At 40.2% G+C, this 21325-nt stretch overlaps 1 pseudogene; it reads left to right on the forward strand.

The window, feature by feature from the left end:
* The first annotated feature begins 4013 nt into the window (after positions 1-4013).
* LOC143633807 (protein MIZU-KUSSEI 1 pseudogene) lies at positions 4014-4957 on the forward strand (annotated as a pseudogene).
* Positions 4958-21325: the final 16368 nt, after the last annotated feature.

Here is a 21325-nt window from a genome sequence, read left to right on the forward strand (position 1 = left end):
GACAAATTTTCTGATTTCGGACCACCGACCCGAAATCATATCGGCGTTTCGCTCTGTACTCCCAACGAGCGTATAGAACGTCTCCCTAACCTTTGTCCAAAAAACCTTGCTTTTTTGGTAGTCGGCTGCAAAATGAGTAATTAAATTAGATTTCCAGTTAACTTTTTTATTTAACTTTTTTATTAAAAATCATTTTTAAAAACGTTAAAACAATTACCGCAACGCCGATCCTCAGAAATGACTATCCAAGCCTGACACAAGGCTTCCTTCTCATCCGATGACCACGGAGTGGTTTTCCGTTTCGTCCTCGGGGTCGAAGCCGGTCCCGGCCCGTCCGTTGCAAGTTGTTTTTTCCGGTGGACGCGTCTTCTTGCTCCGGTAGCATCACCGTGTGATTCTTGTGTCTCTGGAACAACAAAGTTAGGAGACGGTTGTATGTTGGATGGTTGAAAGCCGGATGTTTCTTGCGGCCCCGAATAAAACATCGGTTGGTCTGGTGACGACCATAAATCGTCGTCAATATAATCTGAATCTAGGTTTGGGTACCAATTTCCAGACATTTTTGGGGTATTATATAGGAGTTTGGGGTATTATATATGAGTTTGGAGATTGAAGTTGTGTTTTGATATGGTTGAAATGGGTTGATTTTGGGGTATTATATAGGGGTTTTTAATGTTTTTTTTTTATTTTATCCGAGCTCAACGGCTCTTTGCTGCCTCCACATCACCTTTTTCTCTCTCTTCTCCCGCGACCACACTCACGCCTGCCTGGGGGCTCGCGCTCGCGCCCCGTTCGCGCCCCGGTGGTGTGGGGTTAGCGCCTGGGGGCGCGAGCGGAGGGGCTCACGCGCCCAGGTTAGCGCCCCACACCCCTCAGCCTTAGGTAGTGGTCGTAATAAACTCCACGTGGACATTAGTAGGCGACCAAAATTGATTGGCGGTTTAGTATTACATAGCGGTTTGGAACCGCCTTCGATTTTTTTATATCAATAATGCATCTCCCTTTACATCATCGGTCCCATTTTTTTAAAAAAGAAAAGAAAACGTTATTATCTTGAATTTGTTAATAACATTTTGTAAATTCTCTTATGCACCTAGGCTGATATTTTAAAAAATGTGCATTAAGATATTATCTCACTCATTCATCAGTGTTACATCAAATCTTTAGAGGAATTTCAAGTTGGGAGTTCAATGATTATGTTGGGTATGATGGGGCTCAAACTATGGATTTAAGCATCTTTATCTTTTTGTGGTATCATTATCTTTTTCCATCACTAGACATGCACTTGTATAACTTAGTTACTTGCCCTTACTTTTTTAATCATGACGAGGTTAATCGAAAGCAGGGATACACGCCTTACACTAATGAATCTACAGAATTTTTGTTTAGGCTTCCGTGAAGCTTTGATTGCTACGCATCAAACACGTGTAGAAAAGGTGTTTGGCGTTGGTTATCATGAGAAACCGGCCATAAAGGCTAATTAACTAAGACCTACTGAATCGTCGCAAGCATTAATATGTTAAGACTGGCTCATTTGGGCAGGAGTTTTCCCGGCTTTGTGCGGGAGTATTCCCGGCTTGCTCACTCCTTCTTCAGGTGACATTACTGAATTATTTAAGAGTTAAGTGCCTTGTGCGTGTAGCCTTGCTGCGCGGGTAGCCTTCCCTGATGGCTAGTATCCGTTGCTGCGGGAACAGGCGGAGTACGTCGACCATTGGGAGGCTTTTCCTGCGGGAACAGCTTGCATACTGCGCGTAAGGACGTCACGTCTCTGAGCATGGTGGGTCCTGCAGATCCAGTTGGTTTCTGCGCAGACGTCTCTCTTCAAGGTGAGTCTTGCGAGTTTAGCCTTTGCGCAGACGTCCCCGTTGAAGGTGAGTCTTGCGGGTTCAACTGCGCAGACGTCCCTCTTTGAGGTGAGTCTTGCGGGTCCAACTGGGCTCTACTGGGACCTACCTCTTCATTGCCCTTACTTTTTTAATCATGACGAGGTTAATCGAAAGCAGGGATACACGCCTTACACTAATGAATCTACAGAATTCTTGTTTAGGCTTTCGTGAAGCTTTGATTGCTACGCATCAAACACGTGTAGAAAAGGTGTTTGGTGTTGGTTATCATGAGAAACCAGCCATAAAGGCTAATTAACTAAGACCTACTGAATCGTCGCAAGCATTAATATGTTAAGACTTTTATAAGTGCGAGGTCACAACACACCTTTACTAAGTTGCCATTTATTACATTGTCCAAGTAAGATATATACACATGTAAATGAAAACTTTACATAGGGAAGTCTAAAATATCAAAAGGACCATTTGTGTAAGGAAAAATAATGTACCAAAAAAAAAGGAAAAAAACTTTCGACGGTCCCAAGATGCTTGCTAAAAGTCTCTATGTAATGTTGGTATGTTTATGATTTGTGTCTAGATAATTTCGTTTAAATATAACTACAAACAAGAGCACTAGAATGCATGAAACGTCTCCCACAAGAAAACTCTAAACATTTGCATATAAAAGCATCCACTATAAAAAGTTGTAGCCATATGTAGATATATATCATCGTATGATTTACTTTGTGGCTTGTCAACTTACTTTGAAGCCTAATGACTAATTCCATGGCCATAATAGGATCAGGGCCGGCTCCGAAAAGATGAAAAAATTTTCAGGCCAAAGGTGAACTTTTTATTGGGCATTAAGTAAAAGAAATATTTTATTGAGTTTAAACAATTTAATTATAAATGAGCTTATTTGACTATGATTTAAGTTGTGTAAAAAACTTTTGTATAAAATAAGCTTAAAATTGTCTCAAACAAGACTATAACGCACAACCTTTTGGTTAGATATACCCTTTACCATTAGACCAAGCTAGTGGTTATGTAATTGTGTTGAAACATTGATTATACACATATTTTTGATAAAAATACATATAATTTTTTTTTGAAAAAAAATATATTTCAGGCATAGCGGGGTGCCGGGCCTGTGGCCGTCGACTACCCTACCATGCCTCAAAGACGGCCCTGAATAGGATACTCACTACCCTTGTTATCTCAACGTTGATTGTTGTGGAAATCTGATATTAGGGTTTCAGTGTATTGTTAATTCATTTATAAATGTACAATACATGAGAAAATATAATTACAATGTATACAATATGTTAGTAATTATTTTCTTATGTAACACCCCCCACCCCCCTACTCTTTCCGGACAACCTGAGCGGTAGGGTCGCGTATATTGAGACAAAGCAAAGTAGGAACTGTGAAGGTAAACCTTTTGGAAAATATATGAGCTACATATACATGTAAGTATGTAACACACGAACCTGGGCAATGGTACATGTTTCCTCACAAAGTATAAATCTATTTCCATATGTTTGGCCCATTGTTGCTTACATGATTTGAGGCTAAATACATGGCACCAACCGTTGTCACAAAACATAACTATGGCATGAGACACAGGAGACGAAACAATGTAACAACGTTTAACAACAACATTGGCTATGACATGATATTTAGTTTTTGGGATAGATTGAGAGACGACATGCTAATGTTTGGACAACCAAGATACCATGTTATCACCGAGGAAGACACATCAGAAAATCTAAGTTAACCAAATCAAACAATTAAATACAACTTTTACAAATATTCCAATATACTTATAATCACATAATTAAACAAAAAAAAATAATAAACAATATATGAATTAAAGAACGTACATACATACATACATACATCTTCATGATTAATTAATATAAAGACCACCTATGACATAATTACCATATTAACACATATATTATGAACTAAATGATTAAAATGACCTTATTAAACAATATTATCAACTTAGAACGTAGACATTTAATAAAAAATGATTCAATAACATCATCAAAGAAACCAAATCAAAAACTAACCACTGACTCACGAATAACCTTCATCACCCCCTTTAAATTCACTCCTCCATCCCATTCCAACACCATCATCACACACTTTCAGTTTCATCTTCATTAATAATATTCACACCTTCGTTATCCATCATGAACAACAACGTCCACCTTCTCCGTCGAACCAGCAGCTGCAACAGCTCAACCGCCATCATCCCATCCCCTTACATCTCCTCAACCTCCTTCATCCTCGACCCATCATCCACCACCAACGACATTGACATAACATCCGCCACAAGACCCTCTGTAGGCTGCAGCCCCGGGTTCTTCACTTCCCGCTTTATTCGCTCCATTATTAACTTAGTATCCATTCCCACTTGCCGCTGGCTCTTACCCGCACAGCTTTCGTTATCCCCATCACATAGCCGCAGGGTCACGGGTACGTTATTCGGATACCGAAGAGGCCACGTCAGCTTCGCAGTACAACACGACACAAAATCGGAACCAATACTAGTAGTCGAGCTGGCAATAACGACAGCGGGACTAGTTAAGGAAATGTCGTCCGGGTTGGTTAGGATCGCGTTGGAGTGCGAAAAACAATACGTGCGGTCGGGTCGAGTGAACAACAATAAGTTGTTTAACGAGCCTATGTGGAGTATGTATTGTAACGGGAGGAAGTGTGGGTACGCGTTGACACGGGCGTGTAACGAGAGTGATTGGCATGTTTTGAGTACGGTCCAGACGATATCGGTTGGGGCGGGTGTGATACCCGTGGTTGAAGATGGCGGGAAGAGGAGTAAGGGTGATGAAGGGTTAGGGGAGTTGTTGTATATGCGGGCGAGGTTTGAGCGAGTTGTGGGGAGTCGTGACTCAGAAGCGTTTTATATGATGAACCCGGATGGGAGTACTGGAGGGCCTGAACTCAGTATATTTCTGCTTAGGATATAGTTATGGTAGTTAAATGAGTTTGGTTTTTATATTGTGTTTGTAAATTTGTTACAGATTAATATCTTTACTTGTTAAATGAATGTGTTAAGTAGTAAATATATATGGAGGTTTGTGTTCATGATACTAAGAAAATTAGAGAAATCAATTTGAAGCATTCTTATACTGTAGAATTATAAAATCATGAATATATTTATTATTCAACAAATTCTTTAGGTCCACATTTATATCTTTGAACCATTTACTTTGGCCCAAAAGTTTCAACCCAGATAATTAAAAGCGGAAAAATCAAAACCGAACGGTTTCTAAAAATTCATAAGGGATACATTTCGGTTTTAGCTCAAAACCAACCCCTAATGATCAGTTAGTGTGTAAAGTGAACATTTAAGGTTTTATGCATTTGATTACACTATAAATGAGTTTTGGCACATTTGAGACTTTGAATTAAATCTTTCATTAACCCATTAGAGATAATTAAAACATTACTAAAAACGTCTCGTTTATGTGTAGGTTCGGCATCTTGAAAACCAATTAGCGGAGGTGCGAAAAACAAGGCAGACTCAAGAGAACAGAGCTTTTGTTGTGGCTTCTTCACGCCCTTTATTTTCTATAGTGAAACAAAGTTCGGGTACTTTTTTGGAAAAGAGGGACATTGGGTCCAAGCCCGGGCCCACATTCAAAGATGATACTTTCTCTCAGAAGAAATGAAGAATCAACAATTTCATCCCATCAACACCCGGTACTTCACAAAACTCGAGAACGTTTAGTCGTTTACTACATCTCGTTTCTCAAGCAAGGACAAAGAAAATGTTTTAAACCGTGTAGCCTCCTTTGGGTCAAACATCAACGACTCGGGCATTGATAGGTGAGTCAACACCAATGGCTGGACCAAGAAGAAGTAAGTTTATGGGGTGCCCGATTTCTCATGTCCGGAAAACGAAGCATCCAGCGGTTGTGGTCTTGCAACAAAGGCATTTGGTCCAGAGTCCGTTGAAATACTGAGGTGCAAAGGGGGTTAGAGAGTAGTTTTTTTGATCGCAACTCGATCTAGTTGATAGTTAACATGCACATGATTAGAATTTATGCTTCTTTCTTAATAATACATGCATACATCATAGTGCATACATACTTTGAAGCAGTGTTTTAAAAACCGGGTCAAACCGACCGGTTGAACCGATTAAACCGGATTTCGCACAACAGATCGGTATTTTTGACAGGTTTGCTAGAACATCGTACCGGCAGTTTTTGTCTTAAATACCGGTTTTTACCAGCAAACCGGTTTTATGTCTGAGAAATTATTGATATTTGTGGCCCATACTTTTTCAAAATTACTTATAACCCAACAGTTACCATTCAAACGTGTAAACTTTAGTACTGTATTTTAAAAATTGAGTGTTTTAGCATTATTTTTTTAATATGAGTTAACTTTTAGATTATTTTTTGTTATGGAATCATTTACTTTAGTTTATTTTTGGATTAAAGTTACATTTATAGGAAATTATAAGGTATTTTATTCAACCGATTGAACCTTCCGGTATAACTCGGTTCAACTGGTTGTACCATATTTTAGTCAAATCCGGTACAAGTAAAATACCGGTTTTTAAAACATTGTTTTGAAAATTTTTTATTATGTTTTGATAACATATTCTTGGTCAAAATTAGGCATTATTCTCTCCATGTTTTAAGCCTTAGACTATTCCTTATTTTTAGTCTTTCCTTGTATTGGGTTATGTTTTGTTTTAAAGACTTTGGTTTTGTAGTGTACAATTAGTATGATGTAAAATATATTTTGAATATTCTACAATTATACTATTGTTTTCTAGATACTTTGCTGCCATTCTCAAAATGCTGGTAAAACATTATGGTTTAATACTTGTTCTATAGAAATTCAAAGCTTAAGGTCATTGTTGTCAATTTACAAGTTTTTAACAATTTCGTAAACATTATTTGTATTTTGGTATAGTCAAAATGTTATTTATTTCTTCATATATTATAAACCATAACATTGCCAGAATCTTGATTATCATTGTTGTTATAATCAAATCATATTAACTAGGATATGTACCCACGCTTCACGGCTCGGGCATGTAGTTGCGAGTTGTAGTATCAGAAATATTTATAAGTTTCGATTTGAAATTGTTTGATGAACTTACATAGCTGCACAGTACTCGAAGCATGCATATGGTCTTTTTTTTGTTCTTACATGCATACATTGCAACTGAAGCCTAAATAGCTTTGTTTTAAAATGTTTTTAGCATGGCATGTTTTTATTTGGACGGTTTTGGGTGGTTTGTGACCTGAATGATCTACTTTTAGTTTAGCAAGAACATAGTTTGAAGTTGTATCAGAGTTGTGACCCGTGTTTTACAAAATAACCAAAACATTTAGTTTGAGTTGTGCCCAAAAATAGGCACATGTTAAAGCATATAAAGAAAAACAATGCAGACCAATGGACAATGTGCAATATTAACCCAACAATTTATCAATTATGTTTACCAACTGCTTATACAAATAAGAAATGTATATATCGTTCATGAAGAATTGAAGATGATCTAGTTCATCAAATAAGCCTCTCTCTCTACTGTGTCAAAGTTTATCTTAACAATTAAACATAAAACTATAAGTCAAAATATATTAATCAACAAAGTGGAAGGATCAAGAATTGTAACTTCAACCTGAGTAGCATGCATGTAGTTGCTGGATTTTAAGCAGTTATAGTTCTAATCTGCATCAAAAAACCAAAATAGAGATGAGGCCATCGACTTTTAATAGTAAGGAAATATATAAAAAATAGTGAATTTACTAAACTAACCTTATCTAAATGAACAAAAACTATCATTAGTAAATTAGGGGCAGGCCAATTAATACCTCTTACAAATCAAGTATATGAATATGTAAACGAACAACCGTAAACGAAAACATATATGACCGGAACATGTGTTTACGTTTGCTCACTTAACTAAACTAACTAAAAGCTTTGCACTTTCTTAGTTCTGTTAATAAACAACCTTTCGATCGAACGCTAATAGATGTTTCAAGCAGTTACCTCTAATGTAAATTATAAGCTATATGTAAAAACAGACTCCTCAAGATTAACATAAAAGCTATGACTATAGAAAAGTTATAAAGTTAAGTTAGCAAATTGATATTACTTTTAGCATCAACAATGCTTGTGTCCTCCTCATAGTCATGTTTATCATAATCACTATCATTCTACAAATCGAAATACAAAATGCAATCAGTATATATTGCTAGTTATGAACAATCAGCCATGCCTAAAAGAACGAAAACCTCGATTTCGAAGGCATGTTAGTCATTACCTTCATCATTAGAATCTCCGATATCATTATCTAATTCCAGAAGAAATACATCTCTTTGCTCATGAACTTAAAACGAAAATAATAACAAAAAAATATGATAAATGTATATATCACTTATACATATACAAAACAAATATCAATAAGAGAATAAATTGATAAACTTACAAACATCTATTCGGTCGTCCATATCGGAATCGGAGAGAACATGAAGTAAAATAGTGAATTTTTAGGGGTTTTCTTATTGCTCTTTGGAACCTTTGATCGCTTCACCATTATCACCCGATGCATGTTGTCCGAGATAGAAAAGTGAGGGATTTGACGAATGAACCCTAAAACTACAACAAGCATCGTTCATATCGCAAATTAGGGTTTGATTTCGCATATTAAGGGGCTGATCGATATGGAGTTCTTCACGAATTGAACTCGGAAAGGTGGAGCACAGGCTGAAGAATATCATAATTCAGAGGAGAGGAAGAAGAAGAAGAACAGGAGGAATGTGGAAATCACGTGAGAGGCTTTAAGAGCTTGTACTTGGCGCTTTAAAAATGATAGCACTACAACAGTGACTGAATGTGAGTGAACCGTAACTTCTAAATTAATATATATAATTATCAATAAAAACGAGTATTTTATTCTCTTTAATTTGAGTATTGTATTACTATAGTTTTTTAGTTTTAAAAAGTTAATATGTTACGCGATTACCGTGTAGAACTGGTAATAGGTCGAGTCGGGTGAGCTTGGGTCATTTGTAAAAGTGGATTAGGGTCAGAACAAGTTGATACAAGAAAAATGGTTAATTTGGTTCGGGTTCGAGTAGATAGGGGCCAGGTTAGACCGATGTCGAGTCGGAACGGGTTTAGAGCCAAAACGGGTTGGTTTACAAAAGTGATTTATTTGAAATTACTGTATATTTCGGGTTTGCTTCTTGATTTTCGTCACCGTTTACGCAAATGCCGTTGTTTACATGTATCGGGGCCGATAAACGCGTGCTCAACATAGCGCCCTAGACCGGTAATCGTTATGAATTACACGTGTGGTGTTGGTTAAGCATGTTTTAATGGCAGTAACATGCATTTCGGGCAGATTGCGCGTGTTTAATCTTCGATTACACGCAACTTGCTTTGCACGAGTTACGTGTCAAATTTCGGGCTACGTGCATACTGTCATCAGATGACGTATGTATTAAGACATACTATACGTTCAATGTCGAGTTACGTGCACACCCCGCTGCATTGTGCGGGCACTCGGCTAGTTTAAAAATAAGCTTGGGTTTTGGGTCTTAAATTCTTAGGGTCCAATTTTAAAAATTGTATGTATTATATAATGTGAATATTAATAACACTTTCATTAGTTTTAAGCACAACGCGGTTGTAGTCTAGTAGTAAAAACTTCTATGTACTGGCATGTAGAGTTGTAGACCCATAATTGGATGATTGGATCCTAGCGACAAAATTCTCTTTTTATTATGTATGGCGAATTTACATTAGGCATCACCTTAGCCTCCACTTGATAAAATATTTGCATATCCAATCATAAGCCATTTTAGTGTTTGCTAAAAATTTTAAGTTTAATTAGGGTTCCAAATGAAACGACGAGAGAGACGACCTTTAAGATCAGCATTTGTCGATCCATTAAAATTTCAAAAAATTTGTTAACAAAATAAATTAACAAAACATAGAGAGACATCAGGGAAAAGTTATTACAAATATGAATTCTAATATTCTGTAATATAGAGGCAAATTTTAAATTTAAAAGGGTGCATAAGGTTCGATTTATGGTTGAAATAAAAAAAACTAGGAAATGGTAAGTGACCTTGAACTCTAGCATCCACATTATTATATTAAAAAACAACATCTAGGAAATGATAAGAAACCTTATATAATTTAATATCAAATCCTCCCAAAATCTTGATTCTTGATCACCTAAGATGGAACCAGATGTGAAGAAACACCTGTCGAACCCCGACAGATTACTGGTAACCTGGGGGTTGGAGAGCTGTTTCCCACGAGGGGTTAGACCCGGCAAAGATGGTTCTTCTGATAACCTGCAAAACAGACACCGTGAGCTCGTCACTGAGAAGGGGGGGGTTCCTCCTTGTGACCACCCTCCGGCGTGAGAATCAGACTAGATTGCTCTTTAAATATAAAAGTATATTAAGAGATTGCTAGAGCAGATATCAGGTATATATGATGATAATATGATGTTGTAAGATGATCATACCATTGGGGTATTTATAGCCGAAGGTAGGTTTCCAAGGGGTTTAGCCGGCCCAACACGCTACCAACTGTAACCTATGCACGTGCCCTGCCTGTGAGTGGTGGATAGGTAGCGGCTGACACAGAGCAGGCGTGTCGTGCACTCTTCCTCTTCTGCCAACTACAGGCTAGGCACGTGGTATGGCAGGAGTTGGTGGGTAGGCGGCGGCTATTGGTCACAGTGCTGTGGCGTGCTGTCTGCCATGCTGCTGTCAGTGAGCTGTCGCATTCTTGGTCAGATCTTTTGTCTGTACCTCGTCAGGTATCACACAAAAGATCCTCCATCATACGGACTGGCTCATTTAGGCGGGAGTTTTCCCCCTCCCGCCTTTGCTCATTCCTTCAGGTGACACTGGGGAGAGTTAAGTGCCTAGTGCGTGTAGCCATGCTGCGCGGGTGGCCTTCCCTCATGGCTTGTATCCGAGGCTGCGGGAACAGGCGGAGTCCTTCACCATGGGAGGCATTTCCTGCGGGACCAGCTTGCATACTGCGCGTAAGGACGTCACTTCTCTGAGCATGGTTGGTCCTGCGGATCCAGTTGGTCTCTGCGCAGACGTCCCTGTTTAAGGTGAGTCTTGCGGGTCCAACTGGGCTCTGCTGGGACCTACCTCTTCAAGTCCCCCCAGTCCAATGTTCTTCTCATGCGTGTTTAATAAAGTGAGGTGAACTTTTGGACTTAAAAGGGTTTTGAAAAGGGTTTTGTAAGGTTTTCCATGGGAAGTCCTTGTCACTTGCAGAAATGCCCGAGTTTCCTGCTTGGTCTTTGGGTATGATGCGGGTAGGTCTGTAACCTCCTTGCAAGTCAGGAGCATTGAGTCCCAGTTGTGTGGATTCTCCATGAGGTTTTGGTAGTTTTGAACATAGTGATCAATTATGTTAAAACCACCAATTCCATCCTGGAGCTTCAAACAACGTAGTTCTCGACGTTCCCGCTATGCGGGGATGTTATTTCCTTTTCCGCAAGCATTGCCCAGAAGATCCTTCTTGGTTTCAATTCCCAGCGGAGCGCTAGGTATGTGAAGGGTTTTGCCTTAACACTGTACATGCGCTCGTCTTATGGTTACTTTACTTCCAAGGTATTCCTGGCGTCAATTCCCTGCGGGTGCTAGGTATGTGAAGGGTTTTGCCTTTACACTGTACCCGCACCTGTCTTATAGTTACTTGGTTGCCGAGGTACTTGGCTTCAATTCCCTGCGGGTGCTAGGTATGTGAAGGGTTTTGCCTTAACACTGTACCCGCATCCGTCTTATGGTTACTTGTTCGCCAAGGTTTTCTTGGCTTCAATTCCCTGCGGGTGCTAGGTATGTGAAGGGTTTTGTCTTAACACTGTACCCGCATCCGTCTTATGGTTACTTGTTCGCCAAGGTAAGGGGGTATTTTCCCGCTTCTTTTTAAATTTTGAATTTTGAAATTCGAAAGGTTGGTGGAAAGATAGGAACAGTCCAAACCTCTGAAACGTCGCGCGACGGTTTCTTCTGACTGTGTCAGGACGTGCAGGAAGTTATGGTGACGTGACATTATATGGTCATTCCAGACGCTTTTTCAGGCGCGTGGGCGCGATTTTTCGGGCGCGTGGCCGCGAAATTACTGGCACACGTCCTGTCAACAGCTGTTGCCAGTCTGCTTTTTGCCACGTGTCATAGTTTCATTGCACCTTCGAATTCTCTCTCCTTCGCATTAAATTCACCGCATTAATTGCGATTAGTATATAAAGGGGGAGAGGGTTATTTGCAATTCACACTTTTCACTTTCATCTCTTCTTCTCAAGTAATTTCCGGCGAATTTTTCTGTTCAGTAAAGCATTACCCTGAAATCTCTTTTCATCTTTCTTCCACCATGCCTTCTCATGATGCTGATGACCAGAAGACTGCTGGCGAATGCCAGTGCTCTCTTCCTGTCGATCTGTACCAGTATATCGTCAGGAAGTTCATGCTCGAGTCTCTCGAGCCTGAGTTTCCTGAACCCCACCATACTGTGTACGATGCCCCTAGTGGCAAGATCGGGGTTTATGCTGCATTCTTTGTCTACGGAAACCTTAGGTTTCCGTTGACAAAGTTTGTGTACCGTGTTCTGGAGAGGCACGGTGTGCACCTGACAGAGGTGCACCCCATGGCCATTGCCAAGGTCCGGCACTTTGAGTGGGTGTGCCGGATACTGGGCCTTAAGCCCCTCGTTGACCGTCTGATGACCTTCTACACTTGGAGGTGCATCCAGGGGTGGTACACTCTTACAACCCGTATCAAGGGTTTAAAGATTTGTACCACCGAGCGGAGTCTTCGCTCGTGGAGAAGAGAGTTCTTCTTCATATCCGCTCGCGCCATCCCCATCGCCATGAAGTTCAAGAATGGCCAGGCGCTTCCGAACCTTCCCGCCCTCAACTACGAGGAGGCGGAATGGTTCTCGAAGATATCCCGGGTCCAGTCCCCGGTTTTCCGTTTTCCGGAGTCGGCGATGGTGATGCAGGGGATGAGCCGGGTGTGGAAGGCGGCGAATGCGGATAAGGTTCCGATCGTCCTTGAATATGGTTCGAACTCTGTCCCTTATGGTACGTCTTGTTTCATTTTGCTGACTTCGATTTTTTCTAACTTTCTTGTTGATTTCAGAGGGGAACGATCTTCAGTCGCTCCTGAACCCGCGGGAGGAAGATGGTCCCGCGCGGATGGGTACTCGTGCTCTGGACGAGAACGAGTTGCCCATCTTAGAGCAGACCGCGGGTCGGTTCGTGGAGGTTTACCCGCCAGGCCAAGAGATCCTGAGCCACCAACGGCCAGGTAAGCCTATCTTCTACCCTGAACCTCTCAATGCTGTGCCTGCTGCTGGAGTTGACATTTCTTCTTCTGAGGAATCCGCAGAAGGTCCTCCGCTGGTGCGGAAGAAAAAGGCTGCCGTCGGGAAAGGCAAGGAGAAGGTGGCCTCTACGGCCGACCCGGTAGTCCTATCTGACTCGGAGTCAGATAGTGCAGAGGTGGCGGGGGAGCCCGGTGGTGAGGAGACCACCGCTCCGGAGGCTGTAGCTGTTACCTCCGGGGAGGCAGCGACGACGACGGTTACCGGTGTCAAGAGGCCGGCTCCATCGGGTTCGCCCCCGCTCGTCCGTACGTTCAAGCTCAAGAAACCCCGTAAGTGCCCCCATAATTCTTGTCTAGATTTGTTGTTTCAAATAAATTTTTCTAACACTTTTGCTTGTGCAGGTGTGGATGTTGACGCATTCCAGGGTGGAGTTGGAGCAAGTATTCCCCCGCCAATGAGGGAAGGCTCGGTCAGCCTTCCCGAGGCGTCGACCCAGGCGTCTGTGCCTGCTTCCGCTGGTTCCAGCCTTCCTGAGGCTGTTCCAGCTGAGAAGTTGTCTCCGCCGGCCGTGAGTGCAATTTTTACAGCATCTTTCACGGAGCCGGCGGTTACTGTTGCTGAGGAGGTGGCGCCAACAATGGCTACCACAGCGGCAGCCACTATACCTGCGCCACCGGCACCGATGGCCGGACCATCAGGTACGCGCCGGGTTTCCCGCCGATCTATGCCACCTTCCCGTCTACCTGACCTGTTGGATGGATTTCCTTTAGGTTCAGGTGATGGGTTTGGCGGCTATCGGCCTGTTATTGACCCTACAGGTACGTAGGGTTCTTTTTCCTTTGTATATTTTTATCATCTTTTCCTAACTGCCTTTGTTTCTTTTGCAGTGTCGGATTCCAATGAAGTGTATGTTCCACGATGGAACATACGCCGAGGAACAACCCTTCGCACCCCTGTGGAGTGCGTGGACTGGGCTCGCCACGCTGCTCCTCATGGTGCGTTGGGGGAAGCCATGGCTAGCTACCAAGAGGGTAGGCTAACCAATGAGCTTCGGGTTCTCCAGGCCCGGACGCAGCCCCGCGTCGAGCTGCTTTGTCGTGAAAACGACAAGTTAAAAGCAGCTCGCGCCAAAGATGTATCTGAAGCGCGGGCTCTTCGGGAGGAGAACCGGCAGTTGGCCGCTGCCGCAGCCGAGAAGAAGAAGGCATTCAAGGCCCTCGAGGTTGAAGTCCAGGCGCGACTCGAGGCCCGCTCCAAGGCTGCCCAAGCTGTGAATGAACAGCTTCGGCTGGCCAAGGAGACTGCGCGAAACTCAACTGAGAGGGCTGCCAAGGCTGAAGCTGTTGCTGAGCCGCTTCGCGAAGAGAATGAGCAGCTTAAATGCAAATTAAAGGCTCTTCAGCATGCTCATGACGCCTTGGCAATGGAAGATGCCAAGAAGCTGCAGGAGATCCTTGACCAGAGGGGGGTGCTTGACCGCACTGAAAGGAAACTCAAAAGCGTCGAAGAGGCTGCCGCCAAGGAAGTTCAACTTGCCAACCTTGATAAGAGCGGAGCCGAACGTGCTTACAAAGAAAGTCAAGCTACCCTCCAATGGCTGCTTCGAGAAGCGTTGCCTCAGGTATCTTTAACTTTTTCTTTACGCTTTCCGCTCGTAATTAGAAAATGTTCTAACTTGTATTCTCTTGTAGGTTGTGCGTCGGGTCCTTTCAGAGACCTCTTATGACGATGCGATGAGCACAGCCCTCAACGCTTCTCATGAGGATGGGGAGAAGACTGGCTTCCTGCTTGGTCTAGGGTTTGCTGAGAGAGGCTTTCCGCCCTCCAACTTCCCTTTATTCAATGTTAATACTGAAGCTGCTTATGACCAAGCTGTGAACCAGTACGCTGCCTTCCCGCATCCAGTGGTGGAGAAGGTGAACGAAGCTGCTGCTGCTGATGATGGGCTAAACATCCTTAAGGCTTTCCTTGGGCAGCCGCGCTCTGACGGTGCTGGTCCAAGCGGAGGTGGCCCTGAAGCCTGATCCTGAAGATCCCTTCCCACTGCTAGGATAGACTTAGCTTTGTATAGATTTCTTTTAGGCGGGTAGTTACCCGGCCACTGTTGTAATATATCATTGAAATATACGATTGTTATTCCTTTCATTGGATTCTTTGCTTTATAAACTTATGACTTGCATACTTAGTTTAAAATAGCAATTTTCCAAGTGTTTAGAATAAGAACCTTTGAACGTGGTTGATAGTGGGTTAAAGTTTCGCTTCCTCCTTCGTGATTGTGCGGGTAGAACCGTCACTTGCACTTGGTAGGATGACTAAACTTTAACTTTTATCTAACCTGCGTGTAGGTTTTTCTTACTTTTTGAGGATAAGTTAACCTTTGAACGTGGTTGATAATAGGTGTGAAGTTTTGCTTCCTCTTTCGTGATAGCGCGGGTAGAACCGTCACTTGCACTTGGTAGGATGGCAAAACTTTTACCCATACCTGACCTGCGTGTAGGTTTTTCTTACCTTTTTAAGAATTTTGTTTTGAACCGTTCGACGCGCGGCTGTCGATAGGTTAGTGTTCATCTTCCTTTCATGATTCGTGCGGATAGACCGGCACTTTCATTTAATGGAATAATTGAACTCTTCTCCTTCAACTGACCTGCGTGAAGGTTTGCCACGTTATTGGGTTCGTGCGGGTAAGACCGCCTTCCCATGCAACGACTTCACGTAATGTGAATGCCGTCACCAGTGTTGGATAGTTTTAACCGTTCGACGCGCGGTTGTTGATAGGTTAGTGTTCATCTTCCTTTCATGATTCGTGCGGATAGACCGGCACTTTCATTTAATGGAATAATTGAACTCCTTCAACTGACCTGCGTGAAGGTTTGCCTGTTGAGGATAAGTTAACCTTTGAACGTGGCTGATAATAGGTGTGAAGTTTTGCTTCCTCTTTCGTGATTGTGCGGGTAGACCCGTCACTTGCACTTAGTAGGATGGCATAACTTTACCCATATCTGACCTGCGTATAGGTTTACCTTTTCCTCTTAAGAATTTTGAACTGTCCCACGCGCGGTTGTTGATAGGTTGGTGCAGTTCCCTCGAATGATTCATGCGGATAGACCAGCACTTTCATATGGTAACTTTTTTCTCCTTCAACTGACCTGCGTGAAGGTTTATCATGCTTTTTGGGTTCGTGCGGGTAGGACCGCCTTCCCATGCAATGACGTTTTTTGTAATTATGCGGTGAAAACCGGCATATTAGTGTGTACAAAAGTATAAATGTAAATCATCAGCTTCGACGTTTGAAAGAGAATCATTTCCATTAGAAGTGGCTCTTGGCCTTTTCTGTACAAATTGGAATTGATTACATGCAAACTGTGTAATTGAACTCCCTTCCATGTTGGGACAGGAGTGCCATCGAGCCGACACGCACCTGTTTCGGGATCTCGTTCTTTACGCAGCATGTAGTCTCCATATTGAAGCTGATTTTTTATTCATGTTTACCCCAGCCATGGTTCCACACGCACCTGCCTGCTTAGCTTTTATTTCGCCACGAGGTGTGCGAGCGTCCCATCTCTGACGAATGTTTCGACCATGTCTTTTACGTCTATGCATTCTTCAGTGTTGTGGCCTTTTGTTCTGTGATAGTCACAGTACTTGCTCCGATCAGCATCGTGACGATGTCGGATTACTGGAGGCTTTGGCCATGGGAGCTCTTCAGTAGCAAATATGTCAGTGACGCTTTTGGTAAGTGGCGTCCATCTGGAGTTCCGGTGCAGCTTTACATTATCCCTTTCCAAAAGCGATAATCATTTAGAAACATTTAGAAACGGGTCTAAAAGCGGGTCCAACTGGGCTCTGCTGGGACCTACCTCTTCAAGATGATTAATCATTTAGAAACATAAGGATGCATGTGGTAAACCTCTAAACCTAGATTGTTTTAAATATGTTTTTTTAGGACGTCATCATTGCTCATAGATGTCTCTAGATGATGTGTGCCCGAGTGAATAAAACTTAATTATAAATTTGTTTGTTTAGTTTGAAGTTTTGAAAGTAATCAACTTCTTATAACTTTTTATCATGTTTTCTCTATTTTTATAAAATATAGTTTGCTAAACTTTATGATAATATTTTTACTTGACTTTATCAAATCTCAAATTGTGTAATGTATTTAAATTTAGTATATGATTTCTATTTATATCATATTAAAGATATAGTCTATATAAATAAATAAATTAGTTATGATATATTAAGTTAAGTGAAACCCAATTAAAAAATTATGAAAATTATATTGCTAAGGTTTGTTTTCGAGAAATGATGCATCTTTAAAAAATTGGTTGCGACGTTAATAAAGAGAGTAAAGGAATTGAATTTGACAGAGTTGGTTTTGGTGTTGAAATTCTTTAATATAAGCCGTGTTAAGATTGATTGAATGATTCAATCAGCCAACCTGATACGACTGACACTCCTACTGGCCATCTCTTAGTTATCCTAGTTTACTCCCAAACCCACATTGTTTATCAACATTGATATCATAGTTAAACGACATACTTTATTAATGCCTACAAACATTGGAGATGGCTTGATTTTTTTTATTTTACCTTTGCTAACAATACTACAATGTCATGCTAACAAACATAATCAAGTAAAACATAGCTTGTACTATATAGGTTACCTTTAAAAGGTTATGACTTATGAGAGAAAGCCAGTGAAACCAAGAAGATTCAGAAACTAAGACTTCTACTATAGAAAAATGGGCCGCTTACACCACATAGAAAATTACAAAATGTTTAGGGGTCTTTTAAGGCCATGTGTAGTGGAGGGGCTACAATTGGGGGCGAATTGTGACACGTGGCGCCCAGTCAGCAATGAGTGAGAATTTGTTTTTGGGGTGTAATGGTGTAGGGGCTACAAGTTGGGCCCACAGTATCTTTTTTTATTATTTTCTTTTTATAACTAAACTAAACAAATAAAAACCAATTTATTTAAATAATTAAATAAAAACGCATTAAAATTAAAAAGAAATACAAAAAATACATAACTAAAAAAAATACATAACTAAAAATATACAAAAAAACATATAGCTCGGTTGGCGTACATGTTTAAGTTCGGGTCGGGAAATTGAAACGGATAGCTCGGTTGATTTAGGTTTATCGGGTTCCATTGTAAGTTCACGTTCGGTTGGTTTTGCGAACCATGGTGTTAACCGAAAGGAGGGAATGGGTGGTTCGGTTGGTTCGGGTTGTTTAACATATATACATACACACACACACAACATATATACATACACACACACACACACACACACACACACACATATATATATATATAGAAAATGGTTCAAATAAAAAGAAATTGTTTCCTAGGAATGGTAAAAACCAATAGAATTTTGACATTTGGCGTTAAAACCTATGATGAAAGAATAATTCTAGGAGACTATGTCGGTTATAATGGTGAAAGAATAATTCTAGGAAACTATGACGGTTTTTGGTAATTTTAAATCTCAACCATTGATTGATATGATCCAATGGCTATGATTTATTCTTAGTCTTCCTAGGAAACTACTTATTTTTAGGATAACCCTCCTCTATATATATATACACACAACACATATACATATACATTTATATATATATATATATATATATATCACACACACAACATATATACATATACATCTATCTATTCTAATAAATGACTATCCACTTTTGCCACTTGTCAATCTCATAGCTCTCTTCACCTTTTTTCAACAGTTCAATATATGATCCTTATATTTTAAGTCATTTTAATATATGAATTCAAGTTTATTTTGATTACATTTAAATCATGTTCGATTCATTCATTAACATTAATGATGAAAGATAAGAAAATAAGCAAATATCAAAATTGAAGTTGGCTTAAAATAAAATTTTAAATCATAGGTAATTAAAACATGGTAAGCTATAACTTGTTTTTAAACTAAGATTTGAGCAACAATGTGTAATTTGTTATATAATGTGGAGGCCCGTTCTTTGGTGATCTTCAGTGGCGACTTGCATCTTTACCGATGCGCTTGGGGGGTTTAGGCCTTCTTTCGGCTCATGATGTTGGGGTTTACGCTTTTGTAGCGTCGAGGGCTCAGTCTTGGAAGCTACATAATCACATCTTAAGGAATAACGGAGTTGTCGACCTGGACTCAGACTACGTGCATGCCCTGGAACACCTAAATGGCGCTCTCCCAGACTTTGACATTGGCGGTTTCTCTAATAAGGACACCGCCCCACCAAAGCCTCAAAAAACTTTGGCGAATGCCCTTTTTGGCAAAATCGCTCAGAGCCTGGGAGAAGTTTTTGGATTGTCCCCTCGACAGAAGGCGGTTATTGAATGCTTACAAGGTCCTCATGCCCAAGATTTTCTGATCGTTATCCCGATTGATGGCTTGGGCCAAAGCATGTCTGCGGTCGAGTATAGGGCCATTCTTAAGTACCGTTTGATGGTCCCAATGTACCCAGAAGACGAAACATGTCCGATCGGCCATAAGGCTTGCCTGGATAAATTCGGAGAGCATGCGGTTCATTGAAAGGAGATGCCTGGGTTCAAATACCGACATGATTGGGTGTGGGACGTTCTTTGAGACATCTTAAGGCGAGCTGGGATATCAGCTAAAAAGGAAGCCCCCGTAAACTTCCTTACAGACCCCACGGAAGGGAGATCCACTCTACGACCGGCAGATTTGCTCGTCTTTGGTTGGGCCGGGGGAAAACACGCTTGTGTTGACCTCATAGGGGTATCTCTTTTAGCTGGTTTGAGGGATAATGTGTTTGTAGCTGGGAAAGCAATGAAAAGGGCTGAAACGAAGAAGGTGCAGAAACATGCTAAAGCCTGCGAAGAGAACCAACATGTTTTTGTCCCTCTGGCTTTTGATACCTTTGGCTCCTTGGCACCGGAAGCTATCTGTTTCCTAACCAGGGGTCCAACGGGTTGTGCATAGCAATGTGTCGACTCCAAAGGGGCAGGGGTATGTCTTTAGCAGGTTAGGGTTTGCAATTCATAAAGGGGTGGCGGCGCAGCTTGTTGCCCGCCTACCTGCTATGTTGATGTAATATCTATGTTTCTTAAAAGATAATGAATATATAAAAGAGAATATCAGATAAAAAAAACTTATATAAGATTGATTTCAAATTTCGATTTAAAAATTTCTCATATGCATATGAATTCAGGAAAATATGTATTTTCGTAATTTTCTCCAAACATCTTATATAAATATTACAAACAGGAAGAATACATATTATATATATCTTGGTGTTTTGCATTAAATAATTGAAATTGAATATTATAATTATAATCCATATGAATAACGATTTAGTATATGAACTATCTATCATTTATTTATATGACTTTTTTGTGTAGTATAAAAGGTGAGCAACAAGAAGATTTAGTTTAGTTTTCAATATTTTATTTTATAACTCAGACAAAAATGTTTTAAAACATATATTTTATGACTTGATTTATACTTTTTCTATACATTCAAATGTATTTTATTTAATATGTCTTATAAGACAACTTACTTAATTAAAAATATTCAAATTTTAAAACCAAAAAATATGTTTCAATCCCTTTTCATTATTTTCGCTTTCCAAAAATCATTTAGGATATGGAAACCTAGAATATCGTTTTCATCAGTTATTTACATCATTTCAATATTATATTAACTTAGTAATTTTAATTTTATACAAATACAATGATTTGAGGTTATGTTAGTGTTACCTGTTAGATAGTACATAATTAAAGTGTCTATTATAGTTTATATTTAAAATAATAAAGTTATACATAAATTTCTTTTTTTTTAAAGTTACCGTTATTTGAACATGGCTTTAAGGTTAGTATGTTTTGTCATTTTCCACCCATGTGAAATGGAATAAATCATTTTGTTATATTTAAATTTTGGGTTTTATATGTTTTTTGATTATACAATTTTTAATTTTAATATATAAAATTAAAATTAATTAAAATTTGTCATATATTAATAACAACAAATAGTTTATCATGATCAATCAATTTCAGATTCTACAGATTCTAAGGATGATTATATCATTAAAGTATAGATAATTTGCTGTTTGGAATAATCATGGTTTTTTTATAAATATGAGCAAATGATCTCAAATGACATCATATATATT

The sequence above is a fragment of the Bidens hawaiensis genome, unplaced genomic scaffold (genome assembly GCF_021521415.1).
Source record: "Bidens hawaiensis isolate Kalapana, Puna unplaced genomic scaffold, B.hawaiensis_p1.1 tig00006907_1, whole genome shotgun sequence".
Taxonomy (NCBI): domain Eukaryota; kingdom Viridiplantae; phylum Streptophyta; class Magnoliopsida; order Asterales; family Asteraceae; genus Bidens; species Bidens hawaiensis.